Raw genomic sequence first — 18,801 nt, 5'->3', positions numbered from 1 at the left:
TCCCAACCGGCGAAGCCGAACGACCGTTCAACTCGTCGCCGTCTTGGCAAGAGGCGGGAAAGACACCCAGGCAGCGTCCTATATCAGACGCTCCTGGCCCCGCCTCCTGCCGCGCGCGCTGCGTTGCAGCGCGCGCGAGAAGCCTCCAGCTGGGCCCGCCCGTGCCGCCTCCTTACCCGCTCGCCCTCCACCCGCCAAATGGCGACCCGGGTAAGTCCCGGCCTCCTATTGTTTCGGGTGGGCGTTGTATTGGTTTTTCAGAAGTGTTAGACCTGTAAAAGAAAAATTTAAATGGTTGGGAAAGGCCATGGGATGTAGAAATATTTTTTTCACATTTTATTTCCTTTTAAAAACAGGTATATCAATAGGGATTTTCGTACGGATAAGTACCCAGTGAACGGTTCGTTTAGCTTTATATATTGTTCCGGGTGGGCATTGTATTGGTTTTTTGGAAGTGTTAGACCTGTAAGAGAAAATCTTAAATGGTTGGGAAAGGCCATGGGATGTAGAAATATTTTTTTCACATTTACTTCCTTGTAAAAACAGGTAAATCAATAGGGATTTTCGTACGGATATGTACCCAGTGAACGGTTCGTTTAGCTTTATATATTGTTCCGGGTGGGCGTTGTATTGGTTTTTCGGAAGCGTTAGACCTGTAAGAAAAAAATTTAAATGGTTGGGAAAGGCCATGGGATGTAGAAATATTTTTTTCACATTTTACTTCCTTGTAAAAACAGGAAAATCAATAGGGATTTTCGTACGGATAAGTACCCAATGAACCGTTCGTTTAGCTTTATATATTGTTCCGGGTGGGCGTTGTATTGGTTTTTCGGAAGTGTTAGACCTGTAAGAGAAAAATTTAAATGGTTGGGAAAGGCCATGGGATGTAGAAATATTTTTTTCACATTTACTTCCTTGTAAAAACAGGTAAATCAATAGGGTTTTTCGTACGGATAAGTACCCAGTGAACGGTTCGTTTAGCTTTATATATTGTTCCGGGTGGGCGTTGTATTGGTTTTTCGGAAGTGTTAGACCTGTAAGAGAAAAATTTAAATGGTTGGGAAAGGCCATGGGATGTAGAAATATTTTTTTCACATTTACTTCCTTGTAAAAACAGGTAAATCAATAGGGTTTTTCGTACGGATAAGTACCCAGTGAACCGTTCGTTTAGCTTTATATATTGTTCCGGGTGGGCGTTGTATTGGTTTTTCGGAAGTGTTAGACCTGTAAGAGAAAAATTTAAATGGTTGGGAAAGGCCATGGGACGTAGAAATATTTTTTTCACATTTACTTCCTTGTAAAAACAGGTAAATCAATAGGGATTTTCGTACGGATAAGTACCCAGTGAACGGTTCGTTTATCTTTATATATTCTTCCGGGTGGGCGTTGTATTAATTTTTCGGAAGTGTTAGACCTGTAAGAGAAAAATTTAAATGGTTGGGAAAGGCCATGGGATGTAGAAATATTTTTTTCACATTTACTTCCTTGTAAAAACAGGTAAATCAATAGGGTTTTACGTACGGATAAGTACCCAGTGAACCGTTCGTTTAGCTTTATATATTGTTCCGGGTGGGCGTTGTATTGTTTTTTCGGAAGTGTTAGACATGTAAGAGAAAAATTTAAATGGTTGGGAAAGGCCATGGGATGTAGAAATATTTTTTTCACATTTTACTTCCTTGTAAAAACAGGAAAATCAATAGGGATTTTCGTACGGATAAGTACCCAGTGAACCGTTCGTTTAGCTTTATATATTGTTCCGGGTGGGCGTTGTATTGGTTTTTCGGAAGTGTTAGACCTGTAAGAGAAAAATTTAAATGGTTGGGAAAGGCCATGGGATGTAGAAATATTTTTTTCACATTTACTTCCTTGTAAAAACAGGTAAATCAATAGGGTTTTTCGTACGGATAAGTACCCAGTGAACGGTTCGTTTAGCTTTATATATTGTTCCGGGTGGGCGTTGTATTGGTTTTTCAGAAGTGTTAGACCTGTAAGAGAAAAATTTAAATGGTTGGGAAAGGCCATGGGATGTAGAAATATTTTTTTCACATTTTATTTCCTTTTAAAAACAGGTAAATCAATAGGGATTTTCGTACGGATAAGTACCCAGTGAACGGTTCGTTTAGCTTTATATATTGTTCCGGGTGGGCGTTGTATTGGTTTTTTGGAAGTGTTAGACCTGTAAGAGAAAAATTTAAATGGTTGAGAAAGGCCATGGGATGTAGAAATATTTTTTTCACATTTTATTTCCTTTTAAAAACATGTAAATCAATAGGGTTTTTCGTACGGATAAGTACCCAGTGAACGGTTCGTTTAGCTTTATATATTGTTCCGGGTGGGCGTTGTATTGGTTTTTTGGAAGTGTTAGACCTGTAAGAGAAAAAATTTAAATGGTTGAGAAAGGCCATGGGATGTAGAAATATTTTTTTCACATTTTACTTCCTTATAAAAACAGGAAAATCAATAGGGATTTTCGTATGGATAAGTACCCAGTGAACGGTTCGTTTAGCTTTATATATTGTTCCGGGTGGGCGTTGTATTGGTTTTTCGGAAGTGTTAGACCTGTAAGAGAAAAATTTAAATGGTTGGGAAAGGCCATGGGATGTAGAAATATTTTTTTCACATTTACTTCCTTGTAAAAACAGGTAAATCAATAGGGTTTTTCGTACGGATAAGTACCCAGTGAACGGTTCGTTTAGCTTTATATATTGTTCCGGGTGGGCGTTGTATTGGTTTTTCAGAAGTGTTAGACCTGTAAAAGAAAAATTTAAATGGTTGGGAAAGGCCATGGGATGTAGAAATATTTTTTTCACATTTAATTCCTTTTAAAAACAGGTAAATCAATAGGGATTTTCGTACGGATAAGTACCCAGTGAACCGTTCGTTTAGCTTTATATATTGTTCCGGGTGGGCGTTGTATTGTTTTTTCGGAAGTGTTAGACCTGTAAGAGAAAAAATTAAATGGTTGGGAAAGGCCATGGGATGTAGAAATATTTTTTTCACATTTTACTTCCTTGTAAAAACAGGAAAATCAATAGGGATTTTCGTACGGATAAGTACCCAGTGAACGGTTCGTTTAGCTTTATATATTGTTTCGGGTGGGCGTTGTATTGGTTTTTCAGAAGTGTTAGACCTGTAAAAGAAAAATTTAAATGGTTGGGAAAGGCCATGGGATGTAGAAATATTTTTTTCACATTTTATTTCCTTTTAAAAACAGGTAAATCAATAGGGATTTTCGTACGGATAAGTACCCAGTGAACGGTTCGTTTAGCTTTATATATTGTTCCGGGTGGGCATTGTATTGGTTTTTTGGAAGTGTTAGACCTGTAAGAGAAAATCTTAAATGGTTGGGAAAGGCCATGGGATGTAGAAATATTTTTTTCACATTTACTTCCTTGTAAAAACAGGTAAATCAATAGGGTTTTTCGTACGGATAAGTACCCAGTGAACGGTTCGTTTAGCTTTATATATTGTTCCGGGTGGGCGTTGTATTGGTTTTTCAGAAGCGTTAGACCTGTAAGAGAAAAATTTAAATGGTTGGGAAAGGCCATGGGATGTAGAAATATTTTTTTCACATTTTACTTCCTTATAAAAACAGGAAAATCAATAGGGATTTTCGTACGGATATGTACCCAGTGAACGGTTCGTTTAGCTTTATATATTGTTCCGGGTGGGCGTTGTATTGGTTTTTCGGAAGCGTTAGACCTGTAAGAAAAAAATTTAAATGGTTGAGAAAGGCCATGGGATGTAGAAATATTTTTTTCACATTTACTTCCTTGTAAAAACAGGTAAATCAATAGGGTTTTTCGTACGGATAAGTACCCAGTGAACCGTTCGTTTAGCTTTATATATTGTTCCGGGTGGGCGTTGTATTGTTTTTTCGGAAGTGTTAGACCTGTAAGAGAAAAATTTAAATGGTTGGGAAAGGCCATGGGATGTAGAAATATTTTTTTTCACATTTTACTTCCTTGTAAATCAGGAAAATCAATAGGGATTTTCGTACGGATAAGTACCCAGTGAACCGTTCGTTTAGCTTTATATATTATTCCGGGTGGGCGGTGTTTTGGTTTTTCGGAAGTGTTAGACCTGTAAGAGAAAAATTTAAATGGTTGGGAAAGGCCATGGGATGTAGAAATATTTTTTTCACATTTTATTTCCTTGTAAAAACAGGTAAATCAATAGGGTTTTTCGTACGGATAAGTGCCCAGTGAACGGTTCGTTTAGCTTTATATATTGTTCCGGGTGGGCGTTGTATTGGTTTTTTGGAAGTGTTAGACCTGTAAGAGAAAATCTTAAATGGTTGGGAAAGGCCATGGGATGTAGAAATATTTTTTTCACATTTACTTCCTTGTAAAAACAGGTAAATCAATAGGGTTTTTCGTACGGATAAGTACCCAGTGAACGGTTCGTTTAGCTTTATATATTGTTCCGGGTGGGCGTTGTATTGGTTTTTCAGAAGCGTTAGACCTGTAAGAGAAAAATTTAAATGGTTGGGAAAGGCCATGGGATGTAGAAATATTTTTTTCACATTTTACTTCCTTATAAAAACAGGAAAATCAATAGGGATTTTCGTACGGATATGTACCCAGTGAACGGTTCGTTTAGCTTTATATATTGTTCCGGGTGGGCGTTGTATTGGTTTTTCGGAAGCGTTAGACCTGTAAGAAAAAAATTTAAATGGTTGAGAAAGGCCATGGGATGTAGAAATATTTTTTTCACATTTACTTCCTTGTAAAAACAGGTAAATCAATAGGGTTTTTCGTACGGATAAGTACCCAGTGAACCGTTCGTTTAGCTTTATATATTGTTCCGGGTGGGCGTTGTATTGTTTTTTCGGAAGTGTTAGACCTGTAAGAGAAAAATTTAAATGGTTGGGAAAGGCCATGGGATGTAGAAATATTTTTTTTCACATTTTACTTCCTTGTAAATCAGGAAAATCAATAGGGATTTTCGTACGGATAAGTACCCAGTGAACCGTTCGTTTAGCTTTATATATTATTCCGGGTGGGCGGTGTTTTGGTTTTTCGGAAGTGTTAGACCTGTAAGAGAAAAATTTAAATGGTTGGGAAAGGCCATGGGATGTAGAAATATTTTTTTCACATTTTATTTCCTTGTAAAAACAGGTAAATCAATAGGGTTTTTCGTACGGATAAGTGCCCAGTGAACGGTTCGTTTAGCTTTATATATTGTTCCGGGTGGGCGTTGTTTTGGTTTTTCAGAAGTGTTAGACCTGTAAGAGAAAAATTTAAATGGTTGGGAAAGGCCATGGGATGTAGAAATATTTTTTTCACATTTACTTCCTTGTAAAAACAGGTAAATCAATAGGGTTTTTCGTACGGATAAGTACCCAGTGAACGGTTCGTTTAGCTTTATATATTGTTCCGGGTGGGCGTTGTATTGGTTTTTCAGAAGCGTTAGACCTGTAAGAGAAAAATTTAAATGGTTGGGAAAGGCCATGGGATGTAGAAATATTTTTTTCACATTTTACTTCCTTATAAAAACAGGAAAATCAATAGGGATTTTCGTACGGATATGTACCCAGTGAACGGTTCGTTTAGCTTTATATATTGTTCCGGGTGGGCGTTGTATTGGTTTTTCGGAAGCGTTAGACCTGTAAGAAAAAAATTTAAATGGTTGAGAAAGGCCATGGGATGTAGAAATATTTTTTTCACATTTACTTCCTTGTAAAAACAGGTAAATCAATAGGGTTTTTCGTACGGATAAGTACCCAGTGAACCGTTCGTTTAGCTTTATATATTGTTCCGGGTGGGCGTTGTATTGTTTTTTCGGAAGTGTTAGACCTGTAAGAGAAAAATTTAAATGGTTGGGAAAGGCCATGGGATGTAGAAATATTTTTTTTCACATTTTACTTCCTTGTAAATCAGGAAAATCAATAGGGATTTTCGTACGGATAAGTACCCAGTGAACCGTTCGTTTAGCTTTATATATTATTCCGGGTGGGCGGTGTTTTGGTTTTTCGGAAGTGTTAGACCTGTAAGAGAAAAATTTAAATGGTTGGGAAAGGCCATGGGATGTAGAAATATTTTTTTCACATTTTATTTCCTTGTAAAAACAGGTAAATCAATAGGGTTTTTCGTACGGATAAGTGCCCAGTGAACGGTTCGTTTAGCTTTATATATTGTTCCGGGTGGGCGTTGTATTGGTTTTTTGGAAGTGTTAGACCTGTAAGAGAAAATCTTAAATGGTTGGGAAAGGCCATGGGATGTAGAAATATTTTTTTCACATTTACTTCCTTGTAAAAACAGGTAAATCAATAGGGTTTTTCGTACGGATAAGTACCCAGTGAACGGTTCGTTTAGCTTTATATATTGTTCCGGGTGGGCGTTGTATTGGTTTTTCAGAAGCGTTAGACCTGTAAGAGAAAAATTTAAATGGTTGGGAAAGGCCATGGGATGTAGAAATATTTTTTTCACATTTTACTTCCTTATAAAAACAGGAAAATCAATAGGGATTTTCGTACGGATATGTACCCAGTGAACGGTTCGTTTAGCTTTATATATTGTTCCGGGTGGGCGTTGTATTGGTTTTTCGGAAGCGTTAGACCTGTAAGAAAAAAATTTAAATGGTTGAGAAAGGCCATGGGATGTAGAAATATTTTTTTCACATTTACTTCCTTGTAAAAACAGGTAAATCAATAGGGTTTTTCGTACGGATAAGTACCCAGTGAACCGTTCGTTTAGCTTTATATATTGTTCCGGGTGGGCGTTGTATTGTTTTTTCGGAAGTGTTAGACCTGTAAGAGAAAAATTTAAATGGTTGGGAAAGGCCATGGGATGTAGAAATATTTTTTTTCACATTTTACTTCCTTGTAAATCAGGAAAATCAATAGGGATTTTCGTACGGATAAGTACCCAGTGAACCGTTCGTTTAGCTTTATATATTATTCCGGGTGGGCGGTGTTTTGGTTTTTCGGAAGTGTTAGACCTGTAAGAGAAAAATTTTAATGGTTGGGAAAGGCCATGGGATGTAGAAATATTTTTTTCACATTTTATTTCCTTGTAAAAACAGGTAAATCAATAGGGTTTTTCGTACGGATAAGTGCCCAGTGAACGGTTCGTTTAGCTTTATATATTGTTCCGGGTGGGCGTTGTTTTGGTTTTTCAGAAGTGTTAGACCTGTAAGAGAAAAATTTAAATGGTTGGGAAAGGCCATGTGATGTAGAAATATTTTTTTCACATATACTTCCTTGTAAAAACTGGTAAATCAATAGGGTTTTTCGTACGGATAAGTACCCAGTGAACGGTTCGTTTAGCTTTATATATTGTTCCGGGTGGGCGTTGTATTGGTTTTTCGGAAGTGTTAGACCTGTAAAAGAAAAATTTAAATGGTTGGGAAAGGCCATGGGATGTAGAAATATTTTTTTCACATTTACTTCCTTGTAAAAATAGGTAAATCAATAGGGATTTTCGTACGGATAAGTACCCAGTGAACCGTTCGTTTAGCTTTATATATTATTCCGGGTGGGCGGTGTTTTGGTTTTTCGGAAGTGTTAGACCTGTAAGAGAAAAATTTAAATGGTTGGGAAAGGCCATGGGATGTAGAAATATTTTTTTCACATTTTATTTCCTTGTAAAAACAGGTAAATCAATAGGGTTTTTCGTACGGATAAGTGCCCAGTGAACGGTTCGTTTAGCTTTATATATTGTTCCGGGTGGGCGTTGTATTGGTTTTTTGGAAGTGTTAGACCTGTAAGAGAAAATCTTAAATGGTTGGGAAAGGCCATGGGATGTAGAAATATTTTTTTCACATTTACTTCCTTGTAAAAACAGGTAAATCAATAGGGTTTTTCGTACGGATAAGTACCCAGTGAACGGTTCGTTTAGCTTTATATATTGTTCCGGGTGGGCGTTGTATTGGTTTTTCAGAAGCGTTAGACCTGTAAGAGAAAAATTTAAATGGTTGGGAAAGGCCATGGGATGTAGAAATATTTTTTTCACATTTTACTTCCTTATAAAAACAGGAAAATCAATAGGGATTTTCGTACGGATATGTACCCAGTGAACGGTTCGTTTAGCTTTATATATTGTTCCGGGTGGGCGTTGTATTGGTTTTTCGGAAGCGTTAGACCTGTAAGAAAAAAATTTAAATGGTTGAGAAAGGCCATGGGATGTAGAAATATTTTTTTCACATTTACTTCCTTGTAAAAACAGGTAAATCAATAGGGTTTTTCGTACGGATAAGTACCCAGTGAACCGTTCGTTTAGCTTTATATATTGTTCCGGGTGGGCGTTGTATTGTTTTTTCGGAAGTGTTAGACCTGTAAGAGAAAAATTTAAATGGTTGGGAAAGGCCATGGGATGTAGAAATATTTTTTTTCACATTTTACTTCCTTGTAAATCAGGAAAATCAATAGGGATTTTCGTACGGATAAGTACCCAGTGAACCGTTCGTTTAGCTTTATATATTATTCCGGGTGGGCGGTGTTTTGGTTTTTCGGAAGTGTTAGACCTGTAAGAGAAAAATTTAAATGGTTGGGAAAGGCCATGGGATGTAGAAATATTTTTTTCACATTTTATTTCCTTGTAAAAACAGGTAAATCAATAGGGTTTTTCGTACGGATAAGTGCCCAGTGAACGGTTCGTTTAGCTTTATATATTGTTCCGGGTGGGCGTTGTTTTGGTTTTTCAGAAGTGTTAGACCTGTAAGAGAAAAATTTAAATGGTTGGGAAAGGCCATGTGATGTAGAAATATTTTTTTCACATATACTTCCTTGTAAAAACTGGTAAATCAATAGGGTTTTTCGTACGGATAAGTACCCAGTGAACGGTTCGTTTAGCTTTATATATTGTTCCGGGTGGGCGTTGTATTGGTTTTTCGGAAGTGTTAGACCTGTAAAAGAAAAATTTAAATGGTTGGGAAAGGCCATGGGATGTAGAAATATTTTTTTCACATTTACTTCCTTGTAAAAATAGGTAAATCAATAGGGTTTTTCGTACGGATAAGTACCCAGTGAACGGTTCGTTTAGCTTTATATATTGTTCCGGGTGGGCGTTGTATTGGTTTTTCAGAAGTGTTAGACCTGTAAAAGAAAAATTTAAATGGTTGGGAAAGGCCATGGGATGTAGAAATATTTTTTTCACATTTTATTTCCTTTTAAAAACAGGTAAATCAATAGGGTTTTTCGTACGGATAAGTACCCAGTGAACGGTTCGTTTAGCTTTATATATTGTTCCGGGTGGGCGTTGTATTGGTTTTTCAGAAGCGTTAGACCTGTAAGAGAAAAATTTAAATGGTTGGGAAAGGCCATGGGATGTAGAAATATTTTTTTCACATTTTACTTCCTTATAAAAACAGGAAAATCAATAGGGATTTTCGTACGGATATGTACCCAGTGAACGGTTCGTTTAGCTTTATATATTGTTCCGGGTGGGCGTTGTATTGGTTTTTCGGAAGCGTTAGACCTGTAAGAAAAAAATTTAAATGGTTGAGAAAGGCCATGGGATGTAGAAATATTTTTTTCACATTTACTTCCTTGTAAAAACAGGTAAATCAATAGGGTTTTTCGTACGGATAAGTACCCAGTGAACCGTTCGTTTAGCTTTATATATTGTTCCGGGTGGGCGTTGTATTGTTTTTTCGGAAGTGTTAGACCTGTAAGAGAAAAATTTAAATGGTTGGGAAAGGCCATGGGATGTAGAAATATTTTTTTTCACATTTTACTTCCTTGTAAATCAGGAAAATCAATAGGGATTTTCGTACGGATAAGTACCCAGTGAACCGTTCGTTTAGCTTTATATATTATTCCGGGTGGGCGGTGTTTTGGTTTTTCGGAAGTGTTAGACCTGTAAGAGAAAAATTTAAATGGTTGGGAAAGGCCATGGGATGTAGAAATATTTTTTTCACATTTTATTTCCTTGTAAAAACAGGTAAATCAATAGGGTTTTTCGTACGGATAAGTGCCCAGTGAACGGTTCGTTTAGCTTTATATATTGTTCCGGGTGGGCGTTGTTTTGGTTTTTCAGAAGTGTTAGACCTGTAAGAGAAAAATTTAAATGGTTGGGAAAGGCCATGTGATGTAGAAATATTTTTTTCACATATACTTCCTTGTAAAAACTGGTAAATCAATAGGGTTTTTCGTACGGATAAGTACCCAGTGAACGGTTCGTTTAGCTTTATATATTGTTCCGGGTGGGCGTTGTATTGGTTTTTCGGAAGTGTTAGACCTGTAAAAGAAAAATTTAAATGGTTGGGAAAGGCCATGGGATGTAGAAATATTTTTTTCACATTTACTTCCTTGTAAAAATAGGTAAATCAATAGGGTTTTTCGTACGGATAAGTACCCAGTGAACGGTTCGTTTAGCTTTATATATTGTTCCGGGTGGGCGTTGTATTGGTTTTTCAGAAGTGTTAGACCTGTAAAAGAAAAATTTAAATGGTTGGGAAAGGCCATGGGATGTAGAAATATTTTTTTCACATTTTATTTCCTTTTAAAAACAGGTAAATCAATAGGGATTTTCGTACTGATAAGTACCCAGTGAACGGTTCGTTTAGCTTTATATATTGTTCCGGGTGGGCATTGTATTGGTTTTTTGGAAGTGTTAGACCTGTAAGAGAAAAATTTAAATGGTTGGGAAAGGCCATGGGATGTAGAAATATTTTTTTACATTTACTTCCTTGTAAAAACAGGTAAATCAATAGGGTTTTTCGTACGGATAAGTACCCAGTGAACGGTTCGTTTAGCTTTATATATTGTTACGGGTGGGCGTTGTATTGGTTTTTCAGAAGTGTTAGACCTGTAAAAGAAAAATTTAAATGGTTGGGAAAGGCCATGGGATGTAGAAATATTTTTTTCACATTTTATTTCCTTTTAAAAACAGGTAAATCAATAGGGATTTTCGTACGGATAAGTACCCAGTGAACGGTTCGTTTAGCTTTATATATTGTTCCGGGTGGGCGTTGTATTGGTTTTTTGGAAGTGTTAGACCTGTAAGAGAAAAATTTAAATGGTTGAGAAAGGCCATGGGATGTAGAAATATTTTTTTCACATTTTACTTCCTTATAAAAACAAGAAAATCAATAGGGATTTTCGTACGGATATGTACCCAGTGAACGGTTCGTTTAGCTTTATATATTGTTCCGGGTGGGCGTTGTATTGGTTTTTCGGAAGCGTTAGACCTGTAAGAAAAAAATTTAAATGGTTGGGAAAGGCCATGGGATGTAGAAATATTTTTTTCACATTTACTTCCTTGTAAAAACAGGTAAATCAATAGGGTTTTTCGTACGGATAAGTACCCAGTGAACGGTTCGTTTAGCTTTATATATTGTTCCGGGTGGGCGTTGTATTGGTTTTTCGGAAGTGTTAGACCTGTAAGAGAAAAATTTAAATGGTTGGGAAAGGCCATGGGATGTAGAAATATTTTTTTCACATTTACTTCCTTGTAAAAACAGGTAAATCAATAGGGTTTTTCATACGGATAAGTACCCAGTGAACGGTTCGTTTAGCTTTATATATTGTTCCGGGTGGGCGTTGTATTGGTTTTTCAGAAGTGTTAGACCTGTAAAAGAAAAATTTAAATGTTTGGGAAAGGCCATGGGATGTAGAAATATTTTTTTCACATTTTATTTCCTTTTAAAAACAGGTAAATCAATAGGGATTTTCGTACGGAGAAGTACCCAGTGAACGGTTCGTTTAGCTTTATATATTGTTCCGGGTGGGCGTTGTATTGGTTTTTTGGAAGTGTTAGACCTGTAAGAGAAAAATTTAAATGGTTGAGAAAGGCCATGGGATGTAGAAATATTTTTTTCACATTTTACTTCCTTATAAAAACAGGAAAATCAATAGGGATTTTCGTACGGATATGTACCCAGTGAACGGTTCGTTTAGATTTATATATTGTTCCGGGTGGGCGTTGTATTGGTTTTTCGGAAGCGTTAGACCTGTAAGAAAAAAATTTAAATGGTTGGGAAAGGCCATGGGATGTAGAAATATTTTTTTCACATTTTACTTCCTTGTAAAAACAGGAAAATCAATAGGGATTTTCGTACGGATAACTACCCAGTGAACCGTTCGTTTAGCTTTATATATTGTTCCGGGTGGGCGTTGTATTGGTTTTTCGGAAGTGTTAGACCTGTAAGAGAAAAATTTAAATGGTTGGCAAAGGCCATGGGATGTAGAAATATTTTTTTCACATTTACTTCCTTGTAAAAACAGGTAAATCAATAGGGTTTTTCGTACGGATAAGTACCCAGTGAACGGTTCGTTTAGCTTTATATATTGTTCCGGGTGGGCGTTGTATTGGTTTTTCGGAAGTGTTAGACCTGTAAGAGAAAAATTTAAATGGTTGGGAAAGGCCATGGGATGTAGAAATATTTTTTTCACATTTACTTCCTTGTAAAAACAGGTAAATCAATAGGGTTTTTCGTACGGATAAGTACCCAGTGAACGGTTCGTTTAGCTTTATATATTGTTCCGGGTGGGCGTTGTATTGGTTTTACAGAAGTGTTAGACCTGTAAAAGAAAAATTTAAATGGTTGGGAAAGGCCATGGGATGTAGAAATATTTTTTTCACATTTTATTTCCTTTTAAAAACAGGTAAATCAATAGGGATTTTCGTACGGATAAGTACCCAGTGAACGGTTCGTTTAGCTTTATATATTGTTCCGGGTGGGCGTTGTATTGGTTTTTTGGAAGTGTTAGACCTGTAAGAGAAAAATTTAAATGGCTGGGAAAGGCCATGGGATGTAGAAATATTTTTTTCACATTTACTTCCTTGTAAAAACAGGTAAATCAATAGGGTTTTTCGTACGGATAAGTACCCAGTGAACGGTTCGTTTAGCTTTATATATTGTTCCGGGTGGGCGTTGTATTGGTTTTTCAGAAGTGTTAGACCTGTAAGAGAAAAATTTAAATGGTTGGGAAAGGCCATGGGATGTAGAAATATTTTTTTCACATTTTATTTCCTTTTAAAAACAGGTAAATCAATAGGGATTTTCGTACGGATAATTACCCAGTGAACGGTTCGTTTAGCTTTATATATTGTTCCGGGTGGGCGTTGTATTGGTTTTTTGGAAGTGTTAGACCTGTAAGAGAAAAATTTAAATGGTTGGGAAAGGCCATGGGATGTAGAAATATTTTTTCACATTTTACTTCCTTATAAAAACAGGAAAATCAATAGGGATTTTCGTCCGGATATGTACCCAGTGAACGGTTCGTTTAGCTTTATATATTGTTCCGGGTGGGCGTTGTATTGGTTTTTCGGAAGTGTTAGACCTGTAAGAGAAAAATTTAAATGGTTGGGAAAGGCCATGGGATGTAGAAATATTTTTTTCACATTTACTTCCTTGTAAAAACAGGTAAATCAATAGGGTTTTTCGTATGGATAAGTACCCAGTGAACCGTTCGTTTAGCTTTATATATTGTTCCGGGTGGGCGTTGTATTGGTTTTTCGGAAGCGTTAGACCTGTAAGAAAAAAATTTAAATGGTTGGGAAAGGCCATGGGATGTAGAAATATTTTTTTCACATTTTACTTCCTTGTAAAAACAGGAAAATCAATAGGGATTTTCGTACGGATAAGTACCCAGTGAACCGTTCGTTTAGCTTTATATATTGTTCCGGGTGGGCGTTGTATTGGTTTTTCGGAAGTGTTAGACCTGTAAGAGAAAAATTTAAATGGTTGGGAAAGGCCATGGGATGTAGAAATATTTTTTTCACATTTACTTCCTTGTAAAAACAGGTAAATCAATAGGGTTTTTCGTATGGATAAGTACCCAGTGAACGGTTCGTTTAGCTTTATATATTGTTCCGGGTGGGCGTTGTATTGGTTTTTCGGAAGTGTTAGACCTGTAAGAGAAAAATTTAAATGGTTGGGAAAGGCCATGGGATGTAGAAATATTTTTTTCACATTTACTTCCTTGTAAAAACAGGTAAATCAATAGGGTTTTTCATACGGATAAGTACCCAGTGAACGGTTCGTTTAGCTTTATATATTGTTCCGGGTGGGCGTTGTATTGGCTTTTCAGAAGTGTTAGACCTGTAAAAGAAAAATTTAAATGTTTGGGAAAGGCCATGGGATGTAGAAATATTTTTTTCACATTTTATTTCCTTTTAAAAACAGGTAAATCTATAGGGATTTTCGTACGGATAAGTACCCAGTGAACGGTTCGTTTAGCTTTATATATTGTTCCGGGTGGGCGTTGTATTGGTTTTTTGGAAGTGTTAGACCTGTAAGAGAAAAATTTAAATGGTTGAGAAAGGCCATGGGATGTAGAAATATTTTTTTCACATTTTACTTCCTTATAAAAACAGGAAAATCAATAGGGATTTTCATACGGATATGTACCCAGTGAACGGTTCGTTTAGATTTATATATTGTTCGGGGTGGGCGTTGTATTGGTTTTTCGGAAGCGTTAGACCTGTAAGAAAAAAAATTAAATGGTTGGGAAAGGCCATGGGATGTAGAAATATTTTTTTCACATTTTACTTCCTTGTAAAAACAGGAAAATCAATAGGGATTTTCGTACGGATAAGTACCCAGTGAACCGTTCGTTTAGCTTTATATATTGTTCCGGGTGGGCGTTGTATTGGTTTTTCGGAAGTGTTAGACCTGTAAGAGAAAAATTTAAATGGTTGGGAAAGGCCATGGGATGTAGAAATATTTTTTTCACATTTACTTCCTTGTAAAAACAGGTAAATCAATAGGGTTTTTCGTACGGATAAGTACCCAGTGAACGGTTCGTTTAGCTTTATATATTGTTCCGGGTGGGCGTTGTATTGGTTTTTCGGAAGTGTTAGACCTGTAAGAGAAAAATTTAAATGGTTGGGAAAGGCCATGGGATGTAGAAATATTTTTTTCACATTTACTTCCTTGTAAAAACAGGTAAATCAATAGGGTTTTTCGTACGGATAAGTACCCAGTGAACGGTTCGTTTAGCTTTATATATTGTTCCGGGTGGGCGTTGTATTGGTTTTTCGGAAGTGTTAGACCTGTAAGAGAAAAATTTAAATGGTTGGGAAAGGCCATGGGATGTAGAAATATTTTTTTCACATTTACTTCCTTGTAAAAACAGGTAAATCAATAGGGTTTTTCGTACGGATAAGTACCCAGTGAACGGTTCGTTTAGCTTTATATATTGTTCCGGGTGGGCGTTGTATTGGTTTTACAGAAGTGTTAGACCTGTAAAAGAAAAATTTAAATGGTTGGGAAAGGCCATGGGATGTAGAAATATTTTTTTCACATTTTATTTCCTTTTAAAAACAGGTAAATCAATAGGGATTTTCGTACGGATAAGTACCCAGTGAACGGTTCGTTTAGCTTTATATATTGTTCCGGGTGGGCGTTGTATTGGTTTTTTGGAAGTGTTAGACCTGTAAGAGAAAAATTTAAATGGCTGGGAAAGGCCATGGGATGTAGAAATATTTTTTTCACATTTACTTCCTTGTAAAAACAGGTAAATCAATAGGGTTTTTCGTACGGATAAGTACCCAGTGAACGGTTCGTTTAGCTTTATATATTGTTCCGGGTGGGCGTTGTATTGGTTTTTCAGAAGTGTTAGACCTGTAAGAGAAAAATTTAAATGGTTGGGAAAGGCCATGGGATGTAGAAATATTTTTTTCACATTTTATTTCCTTTTAAAAACAGGTAAATCAATAGGGATTTTCGTACGGATAATTACCCAGTGAACGGTTCGTTTAGCTTTATATATTGTTCCGGGTGGGCGTTGTATTGGTTTTTTGGAAGTGTTAGACCTGTAAGAGAAAAATTTAAATGGTTGGCAAAGGCCATTGGATGTAGAAATATTTTTTCACATTTTACTTCCTTATAAAAACAGGAAAATCAATAGGGATTTTCGTCCGGATATGTACCCAGTGAACGGTTCGTTTAGCTTTATATATTGTTCCGGGTGGGCGTTGTATTGGTTTTTCGGAAGTGTTAGACCTGTAAGAGAAAAATTTTAAATGGTTGGGAAAGGCCATGGGATGTAGAAATATTTTTTTCACATTTTACTTCCTTGTAAAAACAGGAAAATCGATAGGGATTTTCATATGGATAAGTACCCAGTGAACGGTTCGTTTATCTTTATATATTCTTCCGGGTGGGCGTTGTATTGGTTTTTCGGAAGTGTTAGACCTGTAAGAGAAAAATTTAAATGGTTGGGAAAGGCCATAGGATGTAGAAATATTTTTTTCACATTTACTTCCTTGTAAAAACAGGTAAATCAATATGGTTTTTCGTACGGATAAGTACCCAGTGAACCGTTCGTTTAACTTTATATATTGTTCCGGGTGGGCGTTGTATTGTTTTTTCGGAAGTGTTAGACCTGTAAGAGAAAAAATTAAATGGTTGGGAAAGGCCATGGGATGTAGAAATATTTTTTTCACATTTTACTTCCTTGTAAAAACAGGAAAATCAATAGGGATTTTCGTACGGATAAGTACCCAGTGAACCGTTCGTTTAGCTTTATATATTGTTCCGGGTGGGCGTTGTTTTGGTTTTTCGGAAGTGTTAGACCTGTAAGAGAAAAATTTAAATGGTTGGGAAAGGCCATGGGATGTAGAAATATTTTTTTCACATTTACTTCCTTGTAAAAACAGGTAAATCAATAGGGTTTTTCGTACGGATAAGTAGCCAGTGAACGGTTCGTTTAGCTTTATATATTGGCAGGTAAGAGGGCAGTGTTGGCGGAATAAGGACGCGACACTGTTTAGTTTGGCTTAAATAGGCCACAGCTTTTTATTTCAACCTGCCTCCTTGAGGAGGGTTGGCACTGCCTGGAACAATGAGCCACCTAAGCAGCCAGCCGGCTGCTGCCCCACGAACCAGCAATAAGGAGCCCATCACTAATCCCCGCTGGGATACGGGTCTCCTTATGTGGCCCTGCTAAATGGGAGGCGACCCTGATGGGGGAGCCAAAGGGCGCAAACCTCCTTGGCATCCCCCGGAGTCGCCCGGTCAATAACGAGCCGCATTAACCTACCCCGCCGGGCAGGCCTGCTCGTGACTTACCACCCCTTTAAAGGGGTCCCAACCCTTGTGGGGAGACCGATCGCACACCGGCTCCCCACTAAACAGGCTCATTATCCAGTGCAGACCCCGCCACTGAACGGAAGTATTGACGTTCCCGCCAACCCCCGACCTCAGCTAACCACAAAAGGAGTGCACCTCTGATGTCGTGAAGCCATAAATCATGACCCCAATCAGAGAGGTGCACCCCGTCCGGGCGATAAAGAGCATCCAGCTGATTATCAATATCCGGATGCCATATCACTCTGCCCCCCAGTTGTAACATCAATTTAACGATAACGCGATTAACTTTACTCTTAACACGATTAATAACCGCGGGACGTTTTTCGCTCTTCCAACATTGCCGGCTCAACATTTCTGACCACATTAGCGTTGTGTTAGGGAGACGTTGATGCAGAATTTTTAAATCGTCGCACATAATGTTTATCAGACGTCGACCTGGCACTCCTGGAATATCGTTTTCCCCTAACTGGATGATCAAAACGTTGGGTGTCCCCCATCGAAAAACAGCTTGAGCAGCGACGTCCAGAAGCGAGCGCCATTTTAAGCCGCGGTGGCCGTTCCAAGTGAGCTGCAGGCTCTCCTCCAACCCGAGGTGACAGCCCCAACCGGTTGAATCGGCATACCGGCCGGCCCAATGGACCACGCTGTGCCCCAGCAATAAGACCGACCGCACCTGGGGCGATGTTCCTGGAACAAAAAACTGATCAGTCCAAGGCATTTGGGCGAACATAACATTTATAGACATTAGAGCGCCACCTCCCTAGATTACGAATCCTGGCAGGTGAAGCCCCATCCATGAATGCCTGTGTGGCCGCGCCGATTCTAAATGAGTGCGTTCCAAAATTTAAAGGGTTCATTCCCAATCGGATAAGACAAGCTTTCAAGATGGCGTGAAACTGAAAGCGAGAAAAATAAGACCCGTCCTTATGTACGAATAAAGGACCTCCGCATCCAGGACGGGCCTTCATATATTGTACCATCCACCATCTTGGGCATATGAATTTATTTTTGGACCTTTTAAGAAAAATGGAAGTGCCGCGGCCTGTTTTATCGGTCTTAGATTTTTGCAGCCACACTGAAATCCCGTCCCTAGATACTGAGACGTCTGTCAGCTGCACTGTATTGCACCCAGGGCCATGTCGAGATGGGGACACCAACTCCCCACAACGAAAGGCCCCAAAATAGGCCATAGTAAAGGCAGCCCCTGCTAAGGAAATCTCATAGTTATCAAAACAAACGTCTGTTAACCGTCTCAACAAATTTTTTAATAACTCCTTTGTTATAGGATGCCTAGCATCCTTGGTGGCCGGTTTTTCCCGCCTCCAACCCTTTATCGCTTGTAGGGCTAGAAATGATGAACTAGGGTCCCAACCCCCGATAAATTTGCTGAAAAAGGATAGTCCTGCCAGCTGAACGCGCATGGTTCTGGGGGACATGCCGGACTCCTTAAGGGAAACCAAATAACGTAATAAAAGGCTTTCCTTCATGGGCCAACGATCTCTGTGCCCTCTGGTGGCGGCAAACGCTCGAAATCTCCTTGCCGCTCCCTCATAAGCTCGACGTGTGGAGGCGGCCAATGACCCCAACGCGCCCTGGATAATCACTTGTTGCCAAGCTCCCAAAGTTCTTCCGGGAAGATGTCCGGATCTGGGTTTGCCTCGGGGGCCAGACGACGAAATCTCTCGTCCTGGAAACGAGAGAGGGCGTCGGCCACCTCGTTGTTGACCCCTGGCACATGTTTTGCGCGAAAGGTAATATTAAGCGAGAGACAGGTCAGCACTAGACGACGGACCACTCCCATGACCCGCATGGATTTTG

Source organism: Paroedura picta, unplaced genomic scaffold, assembly GCF_049243985.1.
Source record: "Paroedura picta isolate Pp20150507F unplaced genomic scaffold, Ppicta_v3.0 Ppicta_v3_sca19, whole genome shotgun sequence".
NCBI classification, from domain to species: Eukaryota; Metazoa; Chordata; class Lepidosauria; order Squamata; family Gekkonidae; genus Paroedura; species Paroedura picta.
This window is presented reverse-complemented; position numbering follows the sequence as displayed.